The sequence below is a fragment of the Scyliorhinus torazame genome, chromosome 2 (genome assembly GCF_047496885.1).
Source record: "Scyliorhinus torazame isolate Kashiwa2021f chromosome 2, sScyTor2.1, whole genome shotgun sequence".
NCBI lineage: Eukaryota > Metazoa > Chordata > Chondrichthyes > Carcharhiniformes > Scyliorhinidae > Scyliorhinus > Scyliorhinus torazame.
The window spans coordinates 64,987,714-65,010,255 of record NC_092708.1 but is presented as its reverse complement, the minus strand read 5'-3'; the positions used below and the strand labels follow the sequence as shown (position 1 = coordinate 65,010,255).

At 48.0% G+C, this 22,542-nt stretch overlaps 1 protein-coding gene across 9 annotated transcripts in view; it reads left to right on the top strand.

Moving 5' to 3' along the window:
• LOC140388150 (speckle-type POZ protein-like A) overlaps positions 1-22,542 on the top strand; it is a 392,296-nt gene that overhangs the window by 18,394 nt on the left and 351,360 nt on the right. For 8 of the 9 annotated variants that reach the window (XM_072471935.1, XM_072471926.1, XM_072471950.1 and 5 more), the window contains exon 1: positions 18,050-18,202. The exons of the other annotated variant lie outside the window; for it this stretch is intronic. The gene's annotated coding sequence lies outside the window, so the exon portion shown is untranslated. Of the gene's footprint in view, positions 1-18,049; positions 18,203-22,542 lie in introns of those variants that run through there. 9 annotated transcript variants of the gene reach the window in all.

Below are 22,542 nucleotides of genomic sequence, written 5' to 3'. Positions count from 1 at the left end.
TGGTGGCTGGGTTGTGCTTGGGATTCCGGCGGGCGCCAGGTCCCGTAGGGAGACCGTATCTTGTCGGGTCGGGGTACGCCACGTAGGCGTACTGGGGGTTAGCATGGAGCAGATGGATCCTCTCGACCAATGGGTCCGACTTGTGCGCCCGCCCGTGTTTTCGGAGCAGGATGGGTCTGGGTGCTGCCAGCCAGGTCGGGAGCGAGGTCCCAGAGGAGGACTTCCTGGGGAAGACAAGGAGACGTTCGTGAGGTGTCTGATTGGTGGTCGTACAAAGCAGTGACCGGATGGAGTGGAGGGCATCAGGGAAGACTTCCTGCCAGCGGGAGACTGGGAGATTCCTGGACCGTAGGGCCAGTAGGACGGTCTTCCAGGCCGTTCCGTTCTCCCTCTCTACCTGTCCGTTACCCCGGCGGTTTTAACTGGTCGTCCTGCTCGAGGCAATGCTCCTGCTGAGCAGGAATTGACGCAGTTCGTCGCACATAAAGGAGGACCCCCTATCACTGTGTATGTAAGCGGGGAGCCCGAACAGTGTAAAGATGCTATGGAGGGCCTTGATGACGGTAGTTGCGGTCATGTCGGGGCAGGGGATGGCGAATGGGAAGCGGGAGTACACATCAATCACGTTCAGGAAGTATGTGTTACAGTCGGTGGAGGGGAGGGGGCCTTTGAGGTCCATGCTGAGGCGTTCAAAGGGATGGGAAGCCTTTATCAGGTGCGCTTTCTCTGGTCGGTAGAAGTGCGGTTTGCACTCCGCGCAGATTTGGCAGTCCCTGGTGGCTGTCCTGACCTCCTCGATGGAGTAGGGCAGGTTGTGGGTCTTAACAAAATGGAAAAAGCGAGTAACCCCCGGGTGGCAGAGGTCCTCGTGGAGGGCTCGGAGGCGGTCCACTTGTGCGGTGGCACATGTGCCGCGGGACAGGGCGTCAGGAGGCTCGTTTAGCTTCCCGGGACGATACAAGATCTCGTAGTTGTAGGTGGAGAGTTCGATCCTCCACCACAAGATCTTCTCGTTTTTTATCTTGCCCGCTGTGCATTATCAAACATGAAAGCAACCGACCGTTGGTCAGTGAGGTGAGTGAATCTCCTGCCGGCCAGGTAATGCCTCCAATGTCGCACAGCTTCTACTATGGCCTGGGCCTCCTTTTCGACTGAGGAGTGTGGGATTTCGAAGGCATGGAGGGTACGGGAGAAGAAGGCCACGGGTCTGCCCACTTGGTTGAGGGTGGCCGCCAGAGCTGTGTCGGACGCATCGCTCTCAACCTGGAAGGGGAGGGACTCGTCGATGGCGTGCATCGTGGCCTTTGCAATGTCTGCTTTGATGAGGCTGAAGGCCTGGCGTGCCTCTATCGACAGGGTAAACACCGTGGATTGGTCAGGGGACGAGCCTTGTCCGTGTAGTTGGGGACCCACTGGGCGTGGTAGCTAAAAAAACTCTCTGCAACGTTTCAGGGCCTTGGGGCAGTGAGGGAGGGGGAACTCCATAAGGGGGCGCATGCGTTCAGGGTCGGGGCCTATAACTCCATTTCGCACTACGAAGCCGAGGATGGCTAGGCGGTCGGTGCTAAACACGCATTTATCCTTGTTGTATGTCAGGTTAAGGATTTTAGCGGTCTGGAGAAATTTTCGGAGGTTGGTGTCGTGGTCCTGCTGGTCATGGCCGCAGATGGTGACATTATCGAGATACGGGAATGTTGCCCGTAAACCGTACCGGTCAACCATTCGGTCCATCTCATGCTGGAAGACCGGGACCCTGTTGGTGACACCGAAGGGAACCCTTAAGAAGTGATAAAGCTGCCCATCTGCCTCGAAGGCAGTGTATTTGCGGTCACTAGTGCAGATGGGGAGCTGGTGGTAGGCGGACTTGAGATCCACTGTGCAGAAGACCTTATAATGCACGATCCTGTTTATCACTGGATTCTGTTTATCACTGGTTTGCACTGAGTGCTGAATTTGGTGCATTTGAGTGCTATAGTGAGAGTTTGGTGACTGAGAGAGTGCTGAATTTGGTGTATTTGAGTGCTATAGTGAGAGTTTGGTGACTGAGGGAGTGCTGAGTTTGGTGCATTTGAGTGCTATAGTGAGAGTTTGGTGACTGAGGGAGTTAGGTGAGGAGGGAGTAAGGTGCTCCTTTCATTTTGTTTCCTACATTTCCGTAAAGAGTGAGAAGAGAGCCAAGAGTTTACAGAGAGTGCAGCTGACTGGGAGCAGAGCCAGAGATCCAGTTGGTCCACAGGGCAGCTATATTCTGTAAGGTAAGAGGGGATGGAGGCTAGGCCAGTTGCATGCTCCTCCTGTAGGATGTGGGTGGTGAGGGATACCACCGGTGTCCCCGCTGACTATACCTGCGGGAAGTGCACCCAACTCCAGCTCCTCAAAGACCGTGTTAGAGAACTGGAGCTGAAGCTGGATGAACTTCGGATCATCCGGAAGGCAGAGGGGGTGATAGGGAAGAGTTACAGGGAGGTAACCACACCCAAGGTACAGGACAAGAATAGCTGGGTTACAGTCAGGGGGAAAAAAAAAACAGGCAGACAGTGCAGGGATCCCTCGTGGCCGTTCCCCTTCAAAACAAGTATACCGTTTTGGATGCTGTTGGGGGGGGGGTGACCTACCGGGGGACGGCCCTAGCGATCAGGTCTCTGGCACTGAGTCTGGCTCTGGGGCTCAGAAGGGAAGGGGGAGAATAGAAAAGCAATAGTTGTAGGAGATTCAATGGTTAGGAGAATAGATAGGAGATTCTGTGGTCGCGAGTGAGACTCCCGGAAGGTATGTTGCCTCCCGGGTGCCAGGGCCAGGGATGTCTCGGATCATGTCTTCAGGATCCTTAAGGGGGAGGGGGAGCAGCCAGAAGTTGTGGTGCACATTGGTACCAACTACGTAGGTAGGAAAAGGGGTGTGGAGGTAATAAATGAGTTTAGGGAGTTAGGCTGGAAGTTAAAAGCCAGGACAGACAGAGTTGGCATCTCTGGTTTGTTGCCGGTGCCACGTGATAGCGAGGCTAGGAATAGGGAGAGAGTGCCGCTGAACACGTGGCTGCAGGAATGGTGTAGGAGGAGGGCTTCAGTTATTTGGATAATTGGAGCGCATTCTGGGGAAGGTGGGACCTGTACAAGCAGGACGGGTTGCATCTGAACCAGAGGGGCACCAATATCCTGGGAGGGAGGTTTTCTAGTACTCTTCGGGAGGGTTTAAACTAATTTGGCAGGGGAATGGGAACCGGATTTGTAGTCCAGCAACTAAGGTAGCCGATATTCAGGACGCCAAAGCGTGTAATGAGGCAATGGGGAAGGGAACACTGACAAAGGAGAGTACTTGCAGGCACGGAGATGGGTTGAAGTGTATATACTTCAACGCAAGAAGCATCAGGAATAAGGTGGGTGAACTTAAGGCATGGATCGGTACTTGGGACTACGATGTGGTGGCCATCACAGAAACTTGGATAGAAGAGGGGCAGAAATGGCTGTTGGAGGTCCCTGGTTATAGATGTTTCAATAAGATTAGGGAGGGTGGTAAAAGAGGTGGGGGGTGGCATTGTCAATTAGAGATAGTATAACAGCTGCAGAAAGGCAGTTTGAGGAGTATCAGCCTACTGAGGTAGTATGGGTTGAAGTCAGAAATAGGAAAGGAGCAGTCACCTTGTTCGGAGTTTTCTATAGGCCCCCCAATAGTAGCAGAGATGTGGAGGAACAGATTGGGAAACAGATTTTGGAAAGGTGCAAAAGTCACAGGGTAGTAGTATTGGGTGACTTTAACTTCCCAAACATTGAGTGGAAACTCTTTAGATCAAATAGTTTGGATGGGGTTGTGTTTGTGCAGTGTGTCCAGGGAGCTTTTCTAACACAGGATGTAGATTGTCCGACCACAGGAGGGGCAATATTGGATTTAGTACTTGGTAATGAACCAGGGCAAGTGATAGATTTGTTAGTGGGGGAGCATTTTGGAGATAGTGACCACAATTCTGTGACTTTCACTTTAGTAATGGAGAGGGATAGGTGCGTGCAACAGGGCAAGGTTTACAATTGGGAGAAGGGTAAATGCGATGCTGTCAGACAAGAATTGAAGTGCATAAGTTGGGAACATAGGCTGTCAGGGAAGGACACAAGTGAAATGTGGAACTTGTTCAAGGAACAGGTACTACGTGTCCTTGATATGTATGTCCCTGTCAGGCAGGGAAGAGATGGTCGAGTGAGGGAACCATGGTTGACAAGAGAGGTTGAATGTCTTGTTAAGAGGAAAAAGGAGACTTATGTAAGGCTGAGGAAACAAGGTTCAGACAGGGCATTGGAGGGAAACAAGATAGCCAGGAGGGAACTGAAGAAAGGGATTAGGAGAGCTAAGAGAGGCATGAACAATGTTTGGCGGGTAGGATCAAGGAAAACTCCAAGGCCTTTTACACATATGTGAGAAATATGAGAATGACTAGAGCGAGGGTAGGTCCGATCAATGAGATTGTGTATTGAGTCTGAAGAGATAGGAGAGGTCTTGAATGAGTACTTTTCTTCTGTATTTACAAATGAGAGGGGCCATATTGTTGGAGAGAACAGTGAGAAATAGACTGGTAAGCTCGAGGAAATACTTGTTAGGAAGGAAGATGTGTTGGGCATTTTGAAAAACTTGAGGATAGACAAGTCCCCTGGGCCTGACGGGATATATCCAAGGATTCTATGGGAAGCAAGAGATGAAATTGCAGAGCCGTTGGCAATGATCTTTTCGTCCTCACTGTCAACAGGGATGGTACCAGGGGATTGGAGAGTGGCGAATGTCATGCCCATGTTCAAAAAAGGGACTAGGGATAACCCTGGGAATTACAGGCCAGTTAGTCTTACTTCGGTGGTAGGCAAAGTCATGGAAAGGGTACTGAAGGATAGAATTTCTGAGCATCTGGAAAGACACTGCTTGATTAGGGATAGTCAGCACGGATTTGTGAGGGATAGGTCTTGCCTTACAAGTCTTATTGAATTCTTTGAGGAGGTGACCAAGCATGTGGCTGAAGGTAAAGCAGTGGATGTAGTGTACATGGATTTTAGTAAGGCATTTCATAAGGTTCCCCATGGTAGGCTTCTGCAGAAAGTAAGGAGGCATGGGATAGTGGGAAATTTGGCCAGTTGGATAACGAACTAGCTAACCTATAGAAGTCAGAGAGTGGTGGTGGATGGCAAATATTCAGCCTGGATCCCAGTTACCAGTGGCGTACTGCAAGGATCAGTTCTGGGTCCTCTGCTGTTTGTGATTTTCATTAATGACTTGGATGAGGGAGTTGAAGGGTGGGTCAGTAAATTTGCAGACGATACGAAGATTGGTAGAGTTGTGGATAGTGAGGAGGGCTGTTGTCGGCTACAAAGAGACATAGATAGGATGCAGAGCTGGGCTGAGAAGTGGCAGATGGAGTTTAACCCTGAAAAGTGAGAGGTTGTCCATTTTGGAAGGACAAATATGAATGCGGAATACAGGGTTAACGGTAGAGTTCTTGGCAATGTGGAGGAGCAGAGAGATCTTGGGGTCGATGTCCATACATCTTTGAAAGTTGCCACTCAAGAGCTGTGAAGAAGGCCTATGGTGTGCTAGCGTTCATTAGCAGAGGGATTGAATTTAAGAGCCGTGAGGTGATGATGCAGCTGTACAAAACTTTGGTAAGGCCACATTTGGAGTACTGTGTACAGTTCTGGTCGCCTCATTTTAGGAAGGATGTGGAAGCTTTGGAAAAGGTGCAAAGCAGATTTACCAGGATGCTGCCTGGAATAGAGAGTAGGTCTTACGAGGAAAGGTTGAGGGTGCTAGGCTTGTTCTCATTAGAACGGAGAAGGATGAGGGCGACTTGATAGAGGTTTATAAGATGATCAGGGGAATAGATAGAGTAGACAGTCAGAGACTTTTTCCCCGGATGGAACAACCCATTACAAGGGGACATAAATTTAAGGTGAATGGTGGAAGATATAGGGGGGATGTCAGAGGTAGGATCTTTACCCAGAGAGTAGTGGGGGCATGAAATGCACTGCCTGTGGAAGTAGTTGAGTCGGAAACATTAGGGACATTCAAGCAGCTATTGGATAGGTACATGGATTATGGTAAAATGATATAGTGTAGATTTATTTGTTCTTAAGGGCAGCACGGTAGCATTGTGGATAGTACAATTGCTTCACAGCTCCAGGGTCCCAGGTTCGATTCCGGATTGGGTCACTGTCTGTGCGGAGTCTGCACATCCTCCCCGTGTCTGCGTAGGTTTCCTCCGGGTGCTCCGGTTTCCTCCCACAGTCCAAAGATGTGCAGGTTAGGTGGATTGGCCATGATAAATTGCCCTTACTGTCCAAAATTGCCCTTAGTGTTGGGAGGAGGTGTTGACTTTGGGTAGGGTACTCTTTCCAAGAGCTGGTGCAGACTCAATGGGCCGAATGGCCTCCTTCTGCCCTGTAAATTCAATGATAATCTATGATTAATCTAGGACAAAGGTTCGGCACAACATCGTGGGCCGAAGGGCCTGTTCTGTGCTGTATTTTTCTATGTTCTATGTTCTATCAGGTCAGATATGAGGGGGAGAGGGTACGCGTCCAGCAGGGTAAACCTGTTGATGGTCTGGCTGTAGTCGATGACCATCCTATGCTTCTTCCCGGTCTATACCACCAGTACTTGAGCTCTTCAGGGCTGTTACTGGCTTCAATGACCCCTTCCCTCAGTAGCCTTTGGACCTCTGACCTAATAAAGATCCGGTCCTGGGCACTGTACCGTCTTCTCCTGGAGGCGACGGGTTTGCAATCCGAGGTGAGGTTCGCAAACAGGGAAGGCGGGTCGAACTTAAGGGTCGCGAGGCCGCAGACAGTAAGTGGGGGTATAGGGCCGCCGAATTCGAAGGTCAGACTTTGAAAGTTACACTGCAAGTCTAAAACCAAGAGTGCAGCCGCGCAGAGGTGGGGAAGGACGTAGAGACAGAAGTTTTTGAACTCCCTTCCCTGGACTGTGAGGTTTGCTATACAAAACCCCTTTATCTCCACTGAGTGTGAACCGGAGGCCAGGGAGATTTTTTGATGAACGGGGTGGATGAGGAGAGAACAGCGCCTTACCGTGTCGGGGTGTATGAAGCTCTCCGTGCTCCCAGAGTCGATTAGGCAGGACGTCTCGTGCCTGTTGATGAATACGGTCGTCATAGCGGTTGAGAGTGTTCCGAGGCCGAGACTGATCCAGAGTCACCGAGGCTCGTCGCAGCAGTTGAGAGTTCTGCTCGGGCAGCGTGTGGTCAGCCGAGCTGGGGTCCTGGGGGTTTACCCAAGATGTCGTCTCCCATTGGTTGCACATGGCTGGGGGTGCACAAAATGGCGGCGCCCGGGGTCCGCCCGTGGCCCTGGAATATGAAGATGGCGGCGACCGCTGGCCGCACAGGGCCGATGGAGAGGTTTGTGATTGCAGTCCGCCTTCGCTGCTGGAGACCGCGGCAACCGCCCGGGCCTGGCATACCCCCACGAAATGGCCCTTTTTGCCGCATCCCTTGCAGGTGGATGCGCAGGCTGGGCAGCGCTGGCGGGGGTGCTTGGCCTGCCCGCAAAAGTAGCAGCAGGGCCCCTCGGGGTTGCCAGGCCGCCTTGTGGGGGAATAGGGGAAGTCTCGGAATCGGCCGCGGAGGGGTTCCACACTGCCCAGGGGGCCGCTGCGCGGTTGGGAACGTAAGCGCGGGCGTTCCTGAAGGCCACGTCCAGGGAGCCTGCAAGGGCCCGTGCCTCCCTGAGACCCATGGTGTCCTTTTCTAACAGGCGCTGATGGATTTGTGACGATAGCATACCTGCCACAAAAGCGTCCCGGACTAAGAGTTCCGTGTGTTTGCTCGCCGAAACTTCTGCCCAACACTAGGAGTGCACGGTAGAATTCCTCCAGCAATTCCCCAGGTTAGTTCGTTGCCTTGTTGCAAGCAGGTGCCGGGCATAGACCTGGTTTACCGGGCGAATATAGTGTCCTTTTAGCAATCCTACTGCTGCGTCAAAGTCTTCCACTTCCCTGACGAGGGTGTAAATCTCCGGGCTCACCCTTGAATGCAGGACGTGCAGTTTCTGCTCTCCCGTGGGTGCGTTTTCGGCCGTCTCGAGATACCCGTTAAAACACGCCAGCCAGTGCTTAAAGATTGCCGCTGAGTTCGCCGCGTGGGCGCTAAGTTGCAGACACTCCGGCTTGATTCGGAGCTCCATCCTTTCTTCTTAAAAAACAAGCTTATTAAATTGATGCACGATCAATGACCACTAAAGCGAGGTTGTAGTCCAACTGAAGGCTTTAATAAGCTAGATGTTTACCCCAGCAGCTCAGGTACAGAATGAAGGCTGCTGGGACGACACGGGTTCTTATACTCCGCCTATCTGGGCAGAGCTATCATACATTCTAACCAATAGAAAGCATACAGTTTCCACCAATGGTGCTTTAGCCTATGAGGTACCGTAATACCTATAATACCACACATAGCCTGCCTCTCCTCTACGGCATCCAGCAAATGGCTGCGGGCCCCCTCCGTAAATCTAGGAGCTAGTTTCCTCGCGCCATCCTCCTGGCTTGAATGAGAACAAATTCTGTGGAGTCATGTAAATGCAGTGCCGCCTTCATTGAAGTGCTCAAATTACCTCCTTGGCAGGCAAAACAGTTTTTCACATGGGGAAAAATATTTTTTTCAAAAGTGCCTGAAAATTGCTTTCCATATTGTGCCACTGGGGTCGGTGGGAATTGCACCAATTTTCCAGCTGGAAATGACAGTTTATGTTTGTTTGAAATTTCCCCAAAATTTGAGGAACAGACAGCTGAGCTCTGTCAACATCAGGGAACTATTAGGAGCAAGACTACTGACAAGCATTTAATGCATCTTACATATTATTTAAACACATGCATTCATAAAATTTTACCCCGATTCATAACATTTGCATTGCAACCGTAAGTTAATGAATTGAAGAAACAAATGGATTGCTTTTCATAATGTGACAAAAAATTGATGATTATAACTTTTGTCAATCTCCCTCCTCTCCTGAAGGCAATAATTCTTGTTGGTGCCATATTTTAAATCAATTGTCACTCCTAATGAGAAATATTCTGTAGATCTGTTTGTACTCATCATGTTGACACTCATATCTTGTACGGTAAATGTTTCAAAAATAACTGCGTGGTCACATTTTCTCAGAACTTTATTTTTTTTTAATAAACAATTTTATTGAGGTATTTTTGGCATATAAAACAATGCCATTGTATAGTACTGTACAAAAGGAAAAGCAAGTAACACATAGTGCAAACCACGACTCCATTCGCGCAAGGACCTGCCTAAACCGACCCCTACTCTACACTACCCTAGCCCCCCCCCCCCCCCCCCAAAGATTGCCACCTCAGGACTCATTACCACCCCAGTTTTCAAAACCCGGGAAATGATGTCCGCGAATCCCTGCCAGTACCCCCTGAGTCTAGGGCATGACCAGAACATGTGCACGTGATTAGCTGGCCCACCGGCGCATCTGGCACACTTGTCCTCCAGCCCGAAAAAATTACTCATCCGGGCCACTGTCATGTGGGCCCGGTGCACGACCTTAAACTGGATCAGACTGAACCTGGCACACGTTGCGGCCGTGTTTACTCTGCCCAGAGCTTCTGCCCAAATACCGTCCTCCATCTCTCCCCCCCCCCCCCCCCCCCCCCAAGCTCCTTCTCCCACTTAAGCTTCAGGTCATCAGTCTGTGTATCCTCTGCTCCCATTAGTTCTTTGTAAATATCTGAGACTCTACCCTCACCTACCTCTCCCCTAGAAACTACCCTGTCCTGCCTCCCTTTTGGCGGGAGGCGTGGGAAGGATGGCACCAGTCTGTGCACGAAATCCCGCACCTGTAAGTATCTAAAGTCATTCCCTCCCGCCAGCCCGAACTTCTCCTCCAATGCCCTCATGCTCGGAAAGCTCCCTTCCAGGAACAGATCACCCACCCTCACAATCCCCGCCCTCCGCCACAGTTGATACCCACCGTCCATGTTCCCCGGGGCAAATCGGCGATTGCCGCAGATTGGGGTCCACACCGATGCTCTCACTTCCCCTACATGCCTCCTCCACTGGCCCCAGATCCGCAAAGCCGCCACCACTATAGGGCTGGTGGAGTGCTGTGCCGGCGGGAGCGGCAGGGACGCCATAACCAGGGCCACCAAACTGGTGCCCCCGCACGAAGCAGCCTCCATCCGCTCCCAGACCGACCCCGTGCCCACCATCCATTTCCTTATCATCGCTATGTTGGCCGCCCAGTAGTAGTTGCTAAAGTTCGGCAACGCCAGCCCTTCCCTCCCCTCTGTTTCTTTCGAGCATCGCCTTCCTCACCTGCGGGGACCTCCCCGCCCAGACAAATCCCAGCATAATTTTATTCAGCCTCTTGAAGAAGGACCTCGGGATGAAAATGGGGAGACAATGAAATATGAACAAGAATCTTGGGAGAATCGTCATCTTGACAGTCTGCACCCTCCCCGCTAGTGACAGCGGGAGCGCATCCCAACTCCAAACCTTCTCCCTCACTCGTTCCACCAATCGGGACAGGTTGAGCTTATGCAACCTGCCCCAGTCCCGTGCCACCTGCATCCCCAAGTATCTAAAGCTTTCCCCTACCAGCCTGAACGGCAACCCCTTCAGCCTACTCTCTGCCCCCTCGCCTGAATTACGAACAACTCGCTCTTAGCCATGTTCAATTTATATCCTGAAAACCGGCCAAATTCACTTCAGGATTTCCATGGTGCTGTCCATCCCCGCCATTGGGTCCGCTACGTATAACAATAGGTCATCCGTGTATAAGGAGACTTTATGTTCCACCACCCCCCCCCGCCCCCCCCCCCCCCCGACCAGCCCTTTCCAGTCCATTGAAGCTCTCAGAGCAATTGCCAGCGGTTCTATGGCCAGCACAAAGAGCAGTGGGGAGAGAGGGCAACCCTGTCTTGTCCCGCGGTGTAGTCTGAAGTAATCTGATGTCGTCCTGTTCCTCCTTACACTAGCCTCTAGGGCCTGGTATAACAGCCTAACCCAGTCAATGAATCCCTCCCCGAACCTAAACCTTCCCAGCACCTCCCACAGATAGTCCCACTCGACCCGATCGAAAGCCTTTTCCGCATCCATAGCTACCACCTCAGAACTTTATTAATATATTCAGTTCACCGAATCACAGAATAATACAATGCAGGAGAGGCCCTTTGGCCCATCGAGTCTGCACCAAAGCTTGAAAGACAGCTGACCTGCCTACCTAATCCCATTTGCCAGCACTTGGCCCATAGCCTTCAATGTTATGACATACCATGTGATCATCCAGGTACTTTTTAAAGGATTTGAGGGAACCCAAATGTACCATCCTCCCAGGCAGTGCATTGCAGACCGACACCATCATGTTTTTCCTCAAATCCTCGCTAAACCTACTGCCCATTACCTTGAACTTATGCCCCCTTGTAACTGACACTTCAACTAAGGGGAACAGCTGCTCCCTATCCATCCTGTCCATGCCCCTCATAATCTTGGACACCTTGATCAGGTAGCCCCTCAATCTTCTCTGCTCCAACGAAAACAACCCAAGCCTATCCAACCTCTCTTCATAACTGAAGTGTTCCATTCTAGGCAAAATCCTGGTAAATTGCCTCTGCACCCCCTCCAGTGCAATGGCATCCTTCCTGTGTGACGACCAGAATTGCACACATTACTCTAGCTGTGACCTCACCAAAGTTCTATAGAACTCCAACATGATCTCCCTGCTTTTGTAATCTATGGTCAATTTTGAATGGTCTATTTTCAAAATTCTTTTGAATGTCAGCTTACATTGTTGTTGGAAAATTTGGTGGAGTGTGATCCCCAGTTATTTATTTGTTTTCACTTTAACAGCCTACTGTGGCAGACATAATGGGCTGGATTCTCTGCCGACATGATCCTCCGCATCGCCGGCAGCGCACTCGTGCCTGCAAAGTTCCCGACGGCGTAGGGGTGCCCATAATGGGAAACCCCATTGGCTGGCTACCAGGATGGAGGATGCTGCTGCCGGCGAGGCGCCCCTTACCAGAAAACAGGTGCGGTGGGACGGAGAATCCTGCCCAATATCTCTTTATAAAGCTATATGGAGTCTGTTGCTCGTTTTAGCCTTAGTTTATTTGCTCTAATTCTGTCACCTTTGCTCTTGAGTCGCCAGGTATCTTTCTAATACCGCCACGTGGTTCAAGTCCGAGTATTGATTAATAATCCAACACACCGCTTAGTAAGAGTTAAATCAACACTCATTTATTATATTAATACTTATACATTAATTCTACTTCTAAGCTACTTCCTACAACTAACAGGCCAATACTTAACTTTGGAAATGACCCACCAGGTCAGGGAAACAAATGGCCTTTCGAGTGGGTTCTGAGCCTGCGGGATTCAAAAGCTGGTACAGGTTGATAGTCAGGAGTGCCTATCTGGTAGCGATCGTTGGAGTAAAACTTACGTTCTCTTGCAGAAGGGTCTCGAAGGGTGCGGAGAGAAGAAGGGTCGATTTGAACTTGGCCCCTATTCTTATAGTCCCCAGGGGCTTCCCGCCTCTCGGGGCGGACCTTATACCTGGTTCCAAGTGATTGGACTTGGTCCCAATCACTTGGTTCGATATTCTCCAATGCTGGAGCGATTCCTTGATCGAGGGGTGGTCGTTTACCTCTCTTGTGTCAGCTCCTGCTGGCACTGAAAGGTCTGGGTCGGCTTTGTGAGTCTATTTTGTATCAATTGTTCCCGGGGATTGCTGCTTAGTATGCAGATGGCTGGGGTGTTGTTATGTTGATGGCTGCAGGTATCGGTTTGGTCTAGCTTCACCAGAGGCGAATACACTGTTTTACCTGCAGCTGTCTGTTTGAGTCCTGTTGGCTGATTTTCCCATCAGCCTCTTCCGTTCGCCATTTTAAATCGGGGGTTTGGCCATTCTAATCGGGAGTCAGCCATTTTACATGGCTACAAGTCTCAGAGGGTATTTGGCAAAATAAATATCTACTACTAATAAAAAGCAAAGATTTTCATTACAAGGGTAAGTCAATGAATACAAGAAACATAAATGTAACTGTTACAAAAAAAATCATTCCAATTTTATCAACTTTCATCTCCCGCCTTCTCTCCTGAAGGCAAAAATTCTTACTGGAGTATGATCCCACAATTGCCACCAGCCCTCTAGTATCTCACAGCTTTGATACTGGTGGAACTCACCACAACAAAACCTGAAACTTCTGTCCCAGAAGGAGTTGTTGGATAACATCAGAATTGACAATCTTGATGGTTGCCTTCACTTCCCTAAAGCAGAGGAGCTGAGGCCAAACTAACTTGCCACAGAATGGAAATCAAAACTGGATGCTTCTGGATTGTATGACTTGGAGCTATACTGGGCAATGCCTTTTCCCAAATTGCCATCAAGATCGAGTTACAAATTCAAAGTGTTTTTCCTGAAACTTTATCAGCTCTGAGATTCTGTCTTAGCCATCCATTTTCATCTGTCTTAGCTCATTTATTTTTATCTCTGCAAAACTATTTAAAATGCTATTTTGATTAGCATCATTATTAAATGATTAGGATATTGTCCACAGAGTGTAAAATTCAATAGCCATAAACAACGTAAGAAAGGACTTCTTTCTTTAACAAAGAAATCTAATGTGTGACTGAGGAGGATAATCATTCCTGAAATTCAAAGTTGCAGTATCAAATGGATGAACGTATTCTCCAATAGGAGTTACTAGTAAGCAGTTACTGATGTCATGCCCAGTGAAGGAATATCCTATTCATAACTTCAAGCATTGATTGCATTCAGTATACAATTTCCTGGAACTAAAGATCAGGTGATTTTTTGAAATTTCTTCCTCAGGTCTCTAGAGTGTTCCTGGTTGAATAGTCATGAATAGGAGCACCCCTCCCCCTCACCCTTTGAATAGATATACTAAGATGAAACCCCGTGTGGGATTCGCATCTGTCATTGTTTGGTGGACACGGTAGCTCAGTGGTTAGCACAGTTGTTTCACAGCTTGAGGGTCCCAGGTTCGATTCCCGGCTTCGGTCACTGTCTGTGCAGAGTCTGCAAGTTCTCCCCGTGTCTGTGCGGGTTTCCTCCGGGTGCTCCGGTTTCCTCTCACAGTCCAAAGATGTGCAGGTTAGGTCGATTGGCCATGATAAATTGCCCTTAGTGTCCAAAAAAGTTGGGTGGGGTTACTGGGTTATGGGGTTGCAGGGTTAGGGTGGAGGCGTGGGCTTAAGAGGGGTGCTCTTTCAAAGGGCTGGTGCAGACTTGATGTGCCGAATGGCCTCCTTCTGCACTATAAATGATTGTTTACGGGCTCAACCTCATCTGTAAAATCCAAATCTGTCGCCCCCGAGACCCTCTGGCTCCAAGCTTGATGCTCAATAAAGTGAAGCTGCCGAAGCTAGTTAAAATCACAAGTAGATATCTCTCATTGTGTAGCAATGGCTCTGGACTTCCAATCCATTCTGGGTGGACAATAGCAGTTCATCATGGGACCATAACTGACTTCAGATCACAAATTATGTTATCCCATGAACCATAGAGAAACTGGGCAGTCTGCAGGGAACACAGCTGCAGAGAAAGCAGTAACATCCATGACTTTTAAAACCCATAGATAGTTACATCTTAAAATCTCCTAGCCTGGTTCCTATTCCAAGTACACCTGTACAGAAAATTGACCTCCTGGTAAGAAAACCCCAAGTATCCAACTTTAAGACCTGCTGGAAAAATCTATCTCTTCAAGGAAGTTTCTGACATATGACTCCGGCTATTTGAACCTACCTAAACTATTCTTCAGGAGGGTAAGTACCTTTTTCAACAGGCCGCAATGATTGCTTTTCCTGTGATGAGCACCACATTTGAACTTAGAACTATTCTTTTGTTTCCACTTTGCAAACGATCACTATCCTCTTTACCTATAGCTTTTCTTGAGTATGTATGCAAGTGGTGAGTGATTGATGTAGCACTAGTCTTTTGAGTTGAATGCGAGAATAAATAATTCTCTTTAGTTAAACCCATGTAAGCCTGCTGCTGATTTTGCAAAATTGACCACATATTCAGGGACTGATAAACACACCTTCCTTCCCAAAAAAAGCAGTGAGGGAGGGAAGTGGGAGATCAATTCTCTCTCATCTTTGTCTGGAACAGAATTGGGAGCTACATCCAGGATCTAAACTAATTAGACTAAAATGAGCCAATTTGGACATTAAAAGAATAAAAGTTCAGGAGCTGAAATCGTTTCTTTAAAAAAAAGCTGCAACAGCCTTTGTGCATTAACACTAGAAAATAGAATGGCCGTCTTTAAAGTGAAACGATTTGTAGAACTGGAGGATTTAACTTGGCAAAGGTTAGCTGCATTAACCATTGATTAACCATTGTAGGGCGCACGGCAGCACAGTGATTAGCACAATTGCTTCACAGTTCCAGGGTCCCAGGTTCAATTTCCCGCTTGGGTCACTGTCTGTGTGGAGTTTGCACGTTCTCCCCGTGTCTGCATGGGTTTCCTCCGGGTGCTCCGGTTTCCTATCACAGTCCAAAGATCTACACGTTAGGTGGATTGACCACACTAAATTGCCCTTAGTGTCCAAAGGAAAAAGGATAGGTGGGGTTACTGGGATAGGGTGCAGGTGTGGTCTTAGGTGGCGTGCTCTTTCCAAGGGCTGGTGCAGACTTGATGGGCCGGATGGCCTCCTTCTGCACTGTAAATTTTATGAACTGTTCAAAGCAGAGCTGACCAGGCGGAGCTTAATGTAAGGAAATGGGCAGGAAGACCCGAGGTGCTAAGAATGCTGGCTGAGCAGTTCGACTTACTCCAGAAGATATAGGCCGGAATTCTCCGAAAATGGGGCTATGTTCCCACGCCCGCCGGAAAACGGGCGCGAATCACTCCAGATTTGTTTCAAAAAGTCCGGAGTAATTCTCCGGTTTTAAGAGGGATAGCATCTCCTGCTGCCGATATGGGGCCCTGCACTTCCGGCCGCGGGTCCGCACATGTGCACGGCGGCCGTTTTCGGGCAGGCCCCCGCACAACATAGCGGAGCCACACAGCGGGCCAGTGCAGAAGAAGATAGGCACCCCCCCCCCCAGATACTGCGCGCCCACCGATAGGTAGCCCCCGATCGCGGGCCTGTCCATCGTGGAGGCCCCTCCCTGAGTTTGATCCCCCCCACCAGGACGGCCAGCGGGCTGCGAGTCCGAGCTCCCGCCGGGTGAAACCATACGGGAACCACGATGGTGGAACTCGGTGGGAACTTGGCCGGTCGATCGCGGAGAATCGCCGCGGGGGCCTCTTTGAACAGCCCCCGACCGTGCAGTGTCGACCGCGCACGCGCAGCTGGTGGCGATTCTCTGGTCCGGTGAGAATCGCGCCCGGTGCCGCGGGTCTGAGACCCCATTCTCACCCCCTGCACCGAGTGCAATTTCGCCGCGAGGCTCTGAGATTCCCGGTCATAGAAACTGAAACAGGTTACCTTAGCAAAATATTGCCGAGAAGAAGTACAGGCATTGAAGAGAATTCCAGGAAAACGCGAGAAAAAGGGAGGCGGAGAGAGAATTCTGAAGGGGTACAATTGAGAAGGAATTACAAGCACAAAAAGACAGTTAAATAAGACAGATTGAGCTGGCTAGGGCCGGGTGGCCTACTTCTGCTCCTACAACTTATGGTCTTATCATGATCAAGCCTGACTCAGACTTCACCCATGCACATGCAGTTCCAGCAGCAATCACTGGATAGTGATCAGAAATGGAAGCCTTGCCTGAATGTGCAGCACAGGCTCTGTCCTGTCCTGGCACTCAAAATTAAATTTCAGCAGGTTTTTTCAAAGTGCGGGTTGCGACCCGTGGGTGGATCACGGACGGGTGTCAGGACATCTTGCCAAGGTCATCCCCACACCCCCACTACTTGCCTTCAAACAACCGCGCAACCTCAAACAAACCATTGTTTTTAGCAAACTACCCAGCCTTCAGAACAGCAACCACGACACCACACAACCCTGCCATGGCAATCTGTGCAAGACGTGCCAGATCATCGACATGGATGCCACCATTACACGTCAGAACACCACCACCAGGTACGCGGTACATACTCGTGCGACTTGGCCAACGTTGTCTACCTCATACTTGCAGGAAAGGATGTCCCAAAGCGTGGTACATTGGCGAGACCATGCAGACGCTGTGACAACGAATGAACGGACATCGCGCGACAATCACCAGGCAGGAATGTTCCCTTCCAGTCAGGGAACACTTTAGCAGTCAAGGGCATTTAGCCTCTGATCTCCGTTAAGCATTCTCCAAGGCGACCTTCAGGACGCGCGACAACGCAGAATCGCCGAGCAGAAACTTATAGCCAAGTTCCGCACACGAGTGCGGCCTCAACCGGGACCTGAGATTCATGTCGCAATACATTCATCCCCCACCATCTACCCTGGGCTTGTGAAATCCTACCAACTGTCCTGGCTTGACACAATTCACACCTCTTTAACCTGGGGTGACCCCTATCTCTGGATCTGTAAAGACTTAATTACTTGCAAATGCTCGCATTCCAAGCATTGTCTTGCATCTTTGAATTTGTCTATATATATGTTTCTGGAACATACCTCTTCATTCACCTGAGGAAGGAGCAGTGCTCCGAAAGCTAGTGTTTGAAACAAACCTGTTGGACTTTAACCTGGTGTTGTAAGACTTCTTACTGTGCTCACCCCTGTCCAACGCCGCATCTCCACATCACTTAAAGCTCAATTGCAATTGCGCCTTTTTAAAAACTCTTTCACGTGCTACACTTTGCAACGATGGCGTTCGTTTTAATTTGATGGAAGCCAGGGAGGGAGGGGGAAGCCTATTTGAATGGGCGAAGAAAGTTGTCATGGGAAGGAGAGGAGTGCAGAGGCGACAACCGTAACAACGCGCCCGCGCCGGTGCAAAGAGCAGAGCGCGCACGGCATTTCCTGCAGTGCCCGCACGCGCGCGGGCCCAGGGCACGACTTCCAGGGGAGGGGCCGGCTGGCCCGGTTGATTGACAGCGGCGACTGGAGCGGCGGCGAGGCCGGAGCTTCCGGAAAAGGCCGGAAACTGCCGAGCGGCGACGGAGGGAGCCGAGTGGCGGCCGATCGCCCCAAACAGTTGAAAGCCCTGAACTTGTGTGGCGGCCGCGGACGTTATTTATCGGGGAGTCGCTCGGTGCCCGTGCGGCTCCGGCCTCTTGGGGTGGGGGGGAACCCCGTAAGGTAAAGTCTCAGGGTCTTCCTTTTTGTTGATGTGTGTAATTTTTAAAAAAATGTTACTGAAGTGTTTTATTTTTAATTTTGGGGCCGAACGGCGGCCCCAAATCAACTTCACAAAGCAGCAGGTAATGATGGAAACCCGGGGCTGCTTCAGGCTGCTCCTGCTTCAGAAACGTCCGCCTTTCATATACTGTACCCCCCCCCCCCCCCCCATCTGAAAGAAGCGTCAGGGTTTCTATGTGTTTTTCTTTCAATTGGGAGAAAATTGATCTGACGGGTTGAAAAAGGTTGGGAAGCCAGTCGGGGATATTCACTGTTAATTGGACTTAATAAATAATACATTTATTGTGGTGATGCTTCAGACCCCGGACACGCTTGTCTCTTGTCTGGTCACAAACCAGCGAATGTGGCACATCCTCATCTCTCTGGGTCACAGCATTAAAGCTGAAACCCTTCCTGAGGCGAGTGGATAGCGACGAACAAAGAGATTTAGAGAGTAGATTTGTTCCTTTAGCCCCCTTCCTCACCTTTGGCCCAGCCATTACAAGAGCTGATCAAAATTGAATCTTTGCCCCAGTACATAAATCTCTTTACCCCCCCCCCCCCCCCCATCCTATATAGATCCTGAAATGTTTTGAAAAAGTTCCATGTAGTTGAAAATATAACTAATGCTTCTGATCCAGGTGGTTTGTAATAAAAGTGATATAGCATACAAAGTAAAGGCTGCAAAGCCGGTAACCAGACCATCCCTTATATTTTTTGCCTTATGTTTTCATAAACTGATTCCCATCTATGTGAATTGAGTGACCAAACTCTGTAAATGTCACTGTACCAATGTAACCTAGCAGTCAGCTTGTGGGAATGGTTTTTGAATTTGCATATCCAATTGAACAGTGAAAACAAAAGTCCTGTTGTATGATTGGGTCTTTTGAATCTCAGAAGGAAATTCTTTGCAGCCAGGTAAAGTTGTTATATTGGGGTGTTGGTGTGAGACCAGCTGATGAGTTGTTTATGTTCTGTTTTCAGTTACTCCTTTTGCATGCTTATAATGCCGCACGTTGCCAAGTGATGTCAAGTATCTCCTAATCATGCCATTGCGGTGTAATTTTTGATTTGTTCATGGGATGAGGGTGTTATTGGCTGGGCCAGCATTTATTGTCCAGCCCTGAGGAGTCAGCCACATTGCGTTGGTGGGCCTGGAGTCACAAATACCCAGACCGGGTAAGGACGACCGATTTCCTTCCGTAAAGCACATTAGTGAACCAGATGGGTTTTTAGGACAATGGTTTTATGGTCATTGTTAGACTTTTAATTCCATATGTTATTTTCTGTTGAAATCAGATTTCACATCTGCAATGGTGGGATTCATGCCCGGGTACCCAGAGCATTATCCTGGGTCTCTGGATTACTAATCCAGCGACAATTCCACTATGCTACTGTCTCCATTATTTGTTGCCCTGATACATAGCTACTTAAATAAATATGCCATCGATTATGCTTCATGGTCAAAACTTGTGTTCACTATGGTCTTCTTCTGAAATATACAGTGTGAAGAATCTGCTGGCTCTTAAAATCTGGTGGATCCCTATTTTCCTTCAGCGAAAGAAACCTGCTGTCCTTAACATGTTTTGTTACTGTGAATCCATTGCCACACCAATGGGGTTGACTCTTTTATAAAAAAAAAAAAATGGCCAAGCCAGCCACTCAATTGTCTCAAACATGGGCAGCAAGGAATAGGCAATAAATGCTAACCTTGCTGGCAATGCTCATGTCCTGACAATTAATGAGGAAAACATTAGTCTGGTGATTTTCTTTCCATGTATATGTTGGGAACGAGTGACAATTTGTCCTGAGCGTTTTGATTGAAATCTGTATTTTAGATATTGATATAAATGAAATGAAACTAGCAAATGGTGTGAGGGACTCATTAGGAAATTAGAAGTTGCCCTGCAAAAATGTCAGAAGCAAAAAAAAAGTTTAGAGCTGATTGTGATGTTCTGTTGACTGGGTTATTTGGTCTTTTTCCTCATTGTCTCCGTTAGAAATGCGTTTCTGATATTTTTTGTTATAATTATAATTGGAAAATGGACTAACTTAAATGATCACTCTTAGTTTGAATTGAATTTGATTTATTGTCATGTGTACTGAGTTACAGTGAAAAGTATTGTTCTGCTTACAGTCCAGACAGATCATTCCATACATGAAAAAACATAGGACATGCATAAATACACAATGTAAATACATAGGCACAGGCATCGGGTGAGCATACATTGTGAGTTAATCTTCCTTTTAGTTTTGGTGTTGTAATGACAGCTTGCATGCAAATCATTCTACGCACTTCACAAACTGTCTGAATCACTTGATTGTATTGTGGTCTTGTAGTTTGCATCCAGTTATTTACAAAACAGCATTAGAAATTATATGGTATCTTGTGATTGTTGGAATTTTAAAAATGTTTGGTAGTTGATGGGGAGGTAACCTTAGGTTCTATTGTGCTCTCTGGGTATCCGGAATCCATCCCTAATCATTAAAACACATAAATGGCTAACATTAAAGCCCGCTGCATTATTCTTTGTGCGGTTATTATGGAATAAGTTTTCTAGTGCCTTCCATTATCTACCATTTCCAGCTGTTTCTGTTCAGACTTGTAATAAAAAGGGTGGGGGGGGGTGGAAGCTAGGACCACAGCAGGGCTGTTTGTATAGGAGTTAGCAGTAGGCCTCAGTTCAAGCCTGTTTAGTCTCTTTTAGAGGAAGATAGTTCCAGGAAGGTAAGGAAAGCCTACATGAAAGTGTCAGTTCCTGAGAGAGGGAGAAGAAAGGACAATAACTGAATACTATGGTATTTTTAACAAACCAGTAACTGTTAACCAACTGGTTGATTTTATTCTTCTGGGATGAATATTGACAGCCATGAGAGTTGTCCTTGCAAAAAAGAGTTACAATAAGATAAGCAGAAATATAAAGGTGTTAGTCCAGTCAGGTCAATAATAATGGAGCTGGTGAAAAAAAAAATGCATTTTAGAAAAAATTGAGTGCAGAGGGCATTAAAAGGAATATTGCGGCAAATTGTTAATGAATGGGGGAATTACAATGTTATTGGTTTTGCCATTCACAGAACTACTTTGATAAAATAGTGCATCATCTGCGTGTGAACATGGAACACATTTACTCCACTCCTGTTCCCATTTCTTCATTACTGTTTCCTTTGGCATTTTTTAATGCTTTTCTGGGGAAAATGTTCCACAAATTGATTTGGGGGTCATCGTGAAGAATGTAGGTTATTATCTGTTGTTATCTTGCCTTAATCTTTACAGCATGATCCTGACCCCTCTTAAGTGGAGGAATCATGTGAAACCAAGGCCTGAGGCACCTCCTACCTCCAGTTTTGTCCAGATCCTAGTCCATTGCTAAAATATAAAGTTAGTATTTCTCCTCTTTCAAATCTCCTTCGACTGTAACTCTTGCCAGAGCCTCCATGCTTGTCTCTGGCAAGAGATGTATTTGAAGGAGATGTGTATGGCACTTGCCAAAGTCATAGGTGCTGAAGCAAAATTGTTACCATTTTCTCCCCTCTATTTTATTATAAATCTGGCGAGCTGCAGCTTGGCTTGGGTGTCATGGGATGGAGGTAATGACTTTTTTATAAAGAACACATCCCCTTTGACATTTTGGAGGTTTGTAATGTTAAAACTGACAGTGACCAGCTTTAATGCATCACGAGCTTTCAATTTGTATGCCGCCATCCTAAAATACTGAAGTATGAAGAAATCTTCTGATGCATGCAAATTTGGAAACCTGTGAATGATCAGTAACTATCATTTCTTGGTGATAAATGGCAGAAGTGCATTATAAAATGTTACAGATTAAGGTGGCAGTTTTGTTGACTTCATAACTAAATCTGACCAGAAGCTTGGAACCCATGAAAGTTAATGATGTGCACGGTACACAGTATATTTCTTCCTTGATGATTCCTATCTGATCTCTTCAAATCTTGTAGGATGGATATGTTGTTGTTAAAGAATCAGATTGGCATTTAGGAAGATTTTGAATCCATTACATTTGCTGTGGGTGGTAGTCAATGCAACATAAAGTGCAGTCAAAATTCTGCCTAAAACTGAATTCTCACATGTAATTAAAACATGGAGTAATTTTTTCATGAAGAGATGAGAAGATTGCAACATACTTGTTATGTTTTTTTGCTTATTGAAGACTAGCAGAACTTACTTGCACTGCTCAAATTGTAGCTGTACTGGTTATAAACTAAGGAACAGAATTCAAGAAGTACCGATTTGAGGCAGGAAGAAAATGAAAATACTGTGTGCTCCGTATATGTACACAAGT